The sequence below is a fragment of the Phascolarctos cinereus genome, unplaced genomic scaffold, assembly GCF_003287225.1.
Source record: "Phascolarctos cinereus isolate Bilbo 61053 unplaced genomic scaffold, phaCin_HiC Scaffold_3;HRSCAF=262, whole genome shotgun sequence".
Classification (NCBI taxonomy): domain Eukaryota; kingdom Metazoa; phylum Chordata; class Mammalia; order Diprotodontia; family Phascolarctidae; genus Phascolarctos; species Phascolarctos cinereus.
In genome coordinates this window covers 151,851,585-151,860,367 of record NW_027555736.1, presented here as the reverse complement: position 1 = coordinate 151,860,367, position 8,783 = coordinate 151,851,585, and positions in this window count along the sequence as shown.

Sequence of the window (8,783 nt, the reverse complement as noted above, 5' to 3'; positions counted from 1 at the left end):
ACGAGCCAACTGTGGACAAATGTAATGATTACATTTAGGGAATACACTGTTACATCATCCTAAAGATGATGCAAACTCCCTGAAATAAAATTCAGGAGCCATTATGGCTTAGGTGGGTCTATTCTCCAGCCAAAGCTCTGTTAGGAGTAAGTCAGGCAATGAATCAGAATCCTTCAGATTCTTGGCTCCTCCCCTCAATAAAAGAATTAATCATAGTATTTAGAGCTAGAAGAAACCTTCTAATCTTATTCTCTCATCATACTGATGAGAAAACTAAGACCTAGTGAAATTAAATGACTTGCCCATGGCCACATGGGTTGTTATTGCTCATTGGTGTCTGACTCTTTGTGACCTCATTTGGGTTGTTTTTTTTTTTTTTGGCAAAATACTGCAGTGGTATGCCATTTCCTTCTCCAGCTCATTTTACAGATGAGGAAACCAAGGCAAACAGGGTTAAGTGACTTGCCCAGGGTCACATAGCTAGCACATGCCTGGGGCCAGATTTGAATTCAGGAAGATGAATCTTCCTGACTCCAGCTTCTTCCTGACTCCACTGTGCCACTTAGCTACCCTTGCATAGCTGAGTTTTAAACTCTAAACTTCTGGCTTTAAATTAAGTGCTTTTTCACTTAATTAAGTGCTTTTTCAGAGGTGGTTCCCCTCTGCTGGAGAAGTAACAGTTCAGGTCTGTGAAACTGGTTTCTGAATTTCTTGCTTCTACAGGGAAAAATGTGGTAGATACCATCTCTCCTCACCTTTATGGGCCCCCCCCCATAGGGCTACCGGATGAAATGATTATCTATCAATCAATTAACAAGTATTGCTGCTAGAACAAAGCTAGGCATTCAAGATTCAAAGACCAAAAACAAAAAAGGAAAGTCCTTGCCCTCCAGGAATTTACAGTCTATGGGGGAAACAACAGATACATACATTTATATTTGTAAACACAAGATAAATACCTAGCAAATACTAGATAATAAAAGGCGCTGGGGAGGCACTAGCATCTTGGGGGTGGAGAGAAGTATCAAGTAATGGCCTCATGTAGGAGGAAGCCCTTAGTCTGAGCTTTGAAGGAAGCCAGTGATTTTAAGAAACAGAAGTGAGTTTTGGAGATAGCATATTCTCCGGGGGTTTCAACCAAGTTCCTCACTTTCCAGGGATTTCTCCATTAGCTCACATTCTCTTCATCTCAGATGTTCTTTCATCAGAAAAAAGGAAACTGAGGCAGAGCCAAGATGGTGGAATAAGGCAGGAACTCTCTCCAAATTCACCTCCAAACAACTATAAAATTATCCCTCAAGATGAATTCTGGAGTAGCAGAACAAACAAAAAGATAGAATGAAACAATTTTCCAGCCCAAGGCAATTTTGAAGGTCAGCAAGAAATATCTATCTTATCTCCAAAAGTCTCATGATGGAAAATACTATCCACATCCAAAGAAAGAACTATGGAGTTTGAATGCAGATTGAAGCATACTATTTGCTCTTTTTTTTTCTTCTGTTTTGTTTTGTTTCCTCCTTCTTGTGGTTCCTTCCATTGGTTCTAATTCTTCCTTACAAAATGACTAATGTGAAAATATGTTTAATAGGAATGTATATATATAGCCTATATTAGATTGCACACTGTCTTGGAGAAGGAGGTGGGGAGTGGGAGGAAGAAAAATTTAAAACTCAAAAGCTTTTGAAAATGATTGTTGATAAATCAAAATAAATTAATTAATAAAAAAAAATCTGTCTCCCTTGGGTAAAAAGGAGCACAGCCCTGTGCAGGCAGTGTCTAGGCAAGCCATCAGTACACCATGGCCTGGCAAGCCAGCAAGAGACCCTGATCCCTTATATAGGTCAGAGACAAGGACCCATGACCCCACAGTAGCAGACTAGCCAAAAGGACCCATGGCCCCAGCACAGCAGAACAGCTGCCAGGCCTTAGGCCACCAATAAAAGAAACTCAGGACAGTGCCCCCTCCATCCAATGAGCAGAGCCCAACTTTAAAAATCACTAAATAGGATGGAAAAATGAGCAAAAGACAAATACAAAAAAAGAATCTGACCATAGAATGTTGCTATGGTAACAGGGAAGATCAAAACACAAAATCAGAAGAGGAGAACAATGTCAAAATTCCTATACATGAAACCTCAAAGAAAAAATATGAATTGGTCTCATTCTCATAAAGAACCCCTGGAAAAACTCAAAAAGGATGCTAAAAGTCAAATAAGAGAGGTAGAAGAAAAATTGAGACAAGAAATGAAAGTGATGCAAGAGAATCACGAAAAGAGAGTCAACATCTTGGTAAATGGAACACAAAAAATGGAAAAAGATGTACAAAAATTTACTGAAGAAAATAACTCCTTAAAAAGTAGAATTGGCTAAATGGAAAAGGAGGTACAAAAGCTAACTGAAGAAATTTCATAAAAATATTAATTGGGCAAGTGGAAGCTAATGACTCCATGAAGAATCAATCAGACAAAATCAAAAGAAGAAAAAAGAAGAAAATGTGAGATATCTTATTGGGGAAAAAATTACTAATCTGGAAAATAGGTCTAAGAAAGTTAATTTAAGAATTATTGGACTACCTAAAAGCCATGATCACAAAAAAAAAACCACCCAAAGAAACAAAAAGAAAGTGGACACCATATTTCAAGAAATTATTAAGGAAAACTACCTTAATATCCTAGAACCAGAGGCTAAAATAAAAATTAAAAGAATCTACCAATCATCTTCTGAAGCAGATCCCAAAATGAAAATTCCCAGGAATATTGTCACTGAATTCCAGAACTCCCAGGTCAAGAAGAAAATAATTCAAAGCAGCCAGAAAGAAATAATTCAAAGATTGTGGAGCCATAGTCAGGCTTACACAGGATTTGGCAGCTTCTACATTAAAGGATCAGAGGGTTTAGAATACAATATTCTGGAAGGCAAAGGAGTGAGGATTACAACCAAGAATCACCCACCTGGCAAAACTGAGCATAATTCTTCAGAGGAAAAAATTAATATTCAATGGAATAGAGGACTTTCAAGAATTAATGATGAAAAGACCAGAGCTGAACAGAAAATCTGATTTTCAAATACAAGACTCAAGAGAAGCATAAAAAAGATAAACAGGAAAGAAAAAATATAAGGCATTCAATAAGATTAAACTTTACATCCCCACTCAGAAAGATGATACTTGTAAACCTTAAGAACTTTATCACTATTAGGGCAGTTTGGGATATACATAGATAGAGGGTATGGTTATAAGTTCACTTTCATGGGATGAGATTAAAAAAAATAAAACAACAAAATTAAGAAGTGAGAAAGAGGATTGCACTGGAAAGGGAGAAGGGAGAGGTAAAGTGGGGTAAATTATCTCACATGAATTGGTGTAAAAGACCTATTACAGTAGAGGGGAAGATGGGGCAGCACATCACTTGAACCTTAGTCTCATCATAATTGGCTCAAAAATGGAATAACATATACACTTAGTTGGGTATAGAAATCTATCTTACCCTAAAGGGAAGTAGGGGAGGCAAGAAAAGGAGGGAGGGGGACTAATAGAAGGGAGGGCAGATTAAAGGAGGTGGTAGATAGAAGCAAAACATTGGTGAGTGACAGGGTGAAAGGAAACAGAGGGAAGGATAAACAAGGAAAAATAAGATGGAGGGAAATAAAGTAATCATAATTCTGAATGTGAATGGGATGAATTCACCCACAAAATGGAAGCAGATAGCAGAGTAGATTAAAAACTAGAATCCTACAACATGTTGTTTATAAGAAACACATTTGAATCAGAGACACACACACAACAGTAATGGTAAGAATGGAGCAGAATCTATTATGCTTCAGCTGAAGTAAAAAAAAAAGCAGGTGTAGCAATCATGATCTCAAGCAAAGCAAAAGCAAGAATAGATCTAATTAAAAGAGATAATAAAGGAAACTACATCTTGCTAAAAGGTACCATAGCTGATGAGGTAATATCAATACTAAACATATATGCACCAAATGGTTTAGCATACAATTTTTGTTTTTGGCAAGCAATGGGGTGAAGTGACTTGCCCAGGGTCACATCAAGTGTTTGAGGCCATATCTGAACTCAGATCTTCCTGAATCCAGGGCCTGTGGACCATCTAGCTGCCCCCTAGCATACAAATTTTTATTTTATTTTATTTTTTGTTGAAAAAACGTTCATACATGTTTCATCTATTGTGTAACAGAGTTAAAAGTCACAGTGATTGCATTATTTTCCAAATAAATACACAAAATGCAAATTGTAACTGATCAGTGGTCAAGTCCGCCAACAGGTCTTTTTAAGTCCTTCTTGAGTCCTGTACTTGAAGATCAAATTTTTTGTTGAGCTCTGGTCTTTTTATCAGGAAAGTTTGGAAGTCTCCTATTTCGTTGAATATCCACCTCCTCCCTTGAAAAATGATGCTCATTTTTGCTGGATAATTGATCCTTGGCTGCATTCCAAGCTCCTTTGCCTTAAGGAATATCATGTTCCATGCCCTGCAGTCTTTTAATGTAGAAGCTGCAAGGTCCTGTGTAATCCTGGCTGTGATTCCATGACATTTAAATCGTTTCTTTCTGGCTGCTTGCAGCACCTCTTTCATCTGGTAATTTTGGAATTTTGCTATTATATTCCTTGGCATTGTCAATTTGGGATCTCTTTCAGGTGGTGATTGGTGGATTCTTTCTATGGTTATTTTCCTTTCTGGCTCTAGGACTTCCGGGAAGTTTTCCTTTATGATTTCCTGAAAGATACCGTCCAGGCTGGATTTTTTCATCATGATTTTCAGGTAGTTCAATAATTTTTAAATTGTCTCTCCTGAGTCGATTTTCCAGGTCGGTTGTTTTACTGATGAGGTATTTTACATTTTCATCTATTTTTTCTTTTTTTCTTTTTTTTGTTTCTGTTTGACTGATTCTTGCTCTCTCATAGAGACATTAGTTTATATTTGTCCAATTCTAGTTTTTAACAGATTGTTTTCTTCTGTTAGTTTTTGTACTTCCTTCTTCAACTGGCCAATTGTGTTTTTTAGGGACTTGTTTTCTTCAGTATACTCTTCTGTTAGTTTTTGTACTTCCTTCTTCAATTGGCCAATTGTGTTTTTGAAGGACTCTTCTACCTCTCTCATTTGACCATTAAAATCCTTCTTGAGCTCTTCTAAGAAGGCTTTTTGGGCTTCAGACCAGTTCATATTCCCTTTTGTTGTTGCAGATATGGGTTTGTTGACAATGTCGTCCTCTTCAGAATTTCTGTCTTGATCTTCACTCTTCTCATAATATGAATCTATGGTACGTTTCTTTTTACTCATGGTGTTTCTTTATTCCCTGGCCTTTAAAAAGATTGAGCTCTCCTGCTGGGGAACAGAGGGTACTGACCCAAGCTTCTTGTGTTGGGAGCCTAGGTCTTAGTCACTGGCTTTGTGTGCTGGGGCCTCTTATGCTGGCAATTGGAGGCTGTAGGTTTCTGGCAGCTTACCTGGTGTTGGGCTGGAATCAGCAAGGCTGGAACCTTCAGGCAATTCTAGGTTGCCTACTTTTCCTTTCCTTTAGCTTTCTTCAGCTCCTTTTAGATGGGTGCTGCAGGGTGTTTATCTGGCATACAAATTTTTAAAGAAGTTAAATGAGTTACAGGGGAAAATAGACAATAAAAGTATACTAGTGGGAGACCTCAACTTTCCCCTCGCAGAACTAGATAAGTATAATCAAAAAAATAAATGAAGAGGTGAACAGAATTTTATAAAGGTTAGATGTGGTAGACATCTGGAGAAAATTCAATGGGAATAGAAAGGAATATACTTTTTTCTTAGTGGTACGTGGCACCTACACAAATTAGGGCATAAAAACCTCACAACCCAAAAGGAGGAATATTAAATGCATCCTTTTCAGATCACAATGCAATAAAAATTACATTCAATAGAGAACAGTGGAAAGACAGATTAAAAATTGGAAACTAAATAGTTTAATCCTAAAGAATATGTGGGTTAAAGAACAAATCAAAGAAATAACCAATAAATTCATTAAAGGGAATGACAAAAATCAAACAACATACCAAAACTTATGGGATGCAGCCAAAATAGTACCTAGGGGAAATTTCATATCTCTAAATGCTTCTACAGTAAAACAGAGAAAGCATAGATCAATGAAGTGGGCTTATAACAAAAAAAAAAACCCACAACAAATTAGAAAAAGAAAAAATTAAAAATCCCCAATTGAAAATCAAAGGAGAGATTAATAAAATTGAAAGCAATAAAATCATAGAATTAATAAATAAAATTGGAAGCTGGTTTTATGAAAAACCAGTAAAATAGATAAAACATTGGTTAATTTGATTTTGAAAAGGAAATGAGAAAACCAAATTACCAGTATTAAAAATTAAAGGGGTGAATTCACCACAAATGAAGAGGAATTTAAAGCAACGATTAGGAGCTATTTTGGCCAGTTATATGCCAATAAATTTGACGATCTAAGTGAAATGGATGAAAATTTACAAAAATATCTATTTCCCAGATTAACAAAAGAAAAAATAACCCCATCTTAGAAAAAGAAATTGAACAGGCCTACAATGAATTCCCTTCAAAAAATCTCCTAAAAATCCCTAAAAAAATTCCCTAAAAAATCCCCAGGCCCAGATGGATTCCCAAGTGAATTCTGCCAAACATTTAAAGAACAATTAATCCCAGTACTATATGAACTATTTTGAAAAATAGGTGAAGAAGGAATCCTACTAAATTCCTTTTATGACACAAATATGGTATTGATACTTTAACCAGGAAGAGTAAAAACAGAGAAAGAAAACTATAGATCAATTCCCCTAATAAATATTGATGCAAAAATTTAAACAAAATACTAGCAAGGAGATCATAGCAATATAATCACAAGAATCATATGACCTGGTGGGATTTATACCAGGAATGTAGGGCTGCTTCAATATTAGGAAAACTATCTGCATAATTGATCATATCAATAATAATACCAGCAGAAATCATAAGATTATCTATGCAGAAAAAGCCTTTGACAAAATACAACACTCATTCCTATTAAAGACACTAGAGAGAGTAGGAATAAATGGAGTGTTCTTTGAAATGACAGGAAGTGTACATGTAAAATTGTCAGTAAGCATTATCTGAAATGGGGATAAGCTAGAATCCTTCCCAACAAGGTCAGAGGCAAAGCAAGGATGCCCATTAGTACCACTATTATTCAATATTGTACTAGAAATGTTAGCTTTAGCAATAAGAAAAGAAAAAGAAATTGAGGGAATTAGAATAGGCAATGAGAAAACAAAACTATCACTCTTAGCAGATGATAAGATGGTATACTTAGAGAATCCTAGAGAATCAACTGAAAAAAAACTAATTGAAATAATTAACAATTTAGCAAAATTGCAAGATATAAAATAAACCCATATAAATCATCCTTATATATTACCAACAAAGTCTAGCAGCAAGAGATAGAGAAATTCTATTTAAAATAACCATAAACAATATAAAATACTTGGGAGTCTACCTGCCAAGACAAACTCAGGAACTATATGAACACAATTACAAAACACTTCACACAAATAAAGTAAAATCTAAACAATTGGAAAAATATCAGTTGCTCACTGGTAGGCCAAGCCAATATAATAAAAATGACAATTCTACCTAAACTAATCTACTTAGTTCCATAATGACAAAACAACCAAAAAATTATTTTATAGAGCTGGAAAAAATAATAACAAAAATCATCCGGAAAAACAAAAGGTCAAGAATATCAAGGGAATTAATGGGAAAAAAAAAGTGAAGGAAAGTGGCCTAGCTATACTAGAGCTCAAACTGTATTATAAAGCAGTAATCATCTAAAAAATCTGGTACTAAGAAATAGAGTGGTGGATCAGTGGAATAGATTAGGTACATAATATGCTATAATAAATGACCACAGTAATTTAGTGTTTGATAAACCCGAAGATCCAAGCTATTGGGACAAGAACTCGCTATTTGGCAAAAACTGCTTGGAAAACAGAATGGTAAAAACTGGGTATAGACCAACATCTTACACCATTTACCAAGATACGGTCAAAATGGGTATATGATTTAGACATAAAGGGTGACATCATAAGCAAATTGGGGGAGCATGGAATAGTTTATCTGTCAGATCTTTGGAGAAGAGAAGAATTTATGACCAAATAAGAGACAGAGAGCATTACTAGATGTAAAATAGATAATTTTGATTATATTAAATTAAAAAAGGTTTTTACAAACAAAACCAATGCAACAAAAATTAGAAGGAAAGCAGAAAACTTGGTAAAAAAAATTATAGCAAGTATCTCTAATAAAGGCCTCATTTCTCAAATATATAGAGAACTGAGTCAAATTTATAAGAATACAAGTCATTCCCCAATTGATAATTGGTCAAAGATATGAACAGAGTTTTCAGATAAAGAAATCAAAGCTATCTATAGTCATGTGAAAAAATGTTCTAAATCACTACTGATTAGAGAAATGCAAACTGAAACAATTCTGAGGTACCACCTCACACCTATCAGATTGGCTAGTATGACAGAAAAGGAAAATGATAAATGTTGGAGGGGATTTGAGAAAACTGGGACACTAATGCACTCTTGGTAGAATTGTGAACTTGTCCAATCATTCTGGAGAGCAATTTGGAACTCTGCCCAAAGGGCTATAACACTGTCCTTATCTTTTGATCCAGCAATACTAGATCTGTATCCCAGAGACATCCAAAAAAAAAAAGGGAAAAGGACCTATTTATACAAAGATATTTATAGAAACTTTTTGTGGTGGCCAAGAATTGGAAATTGA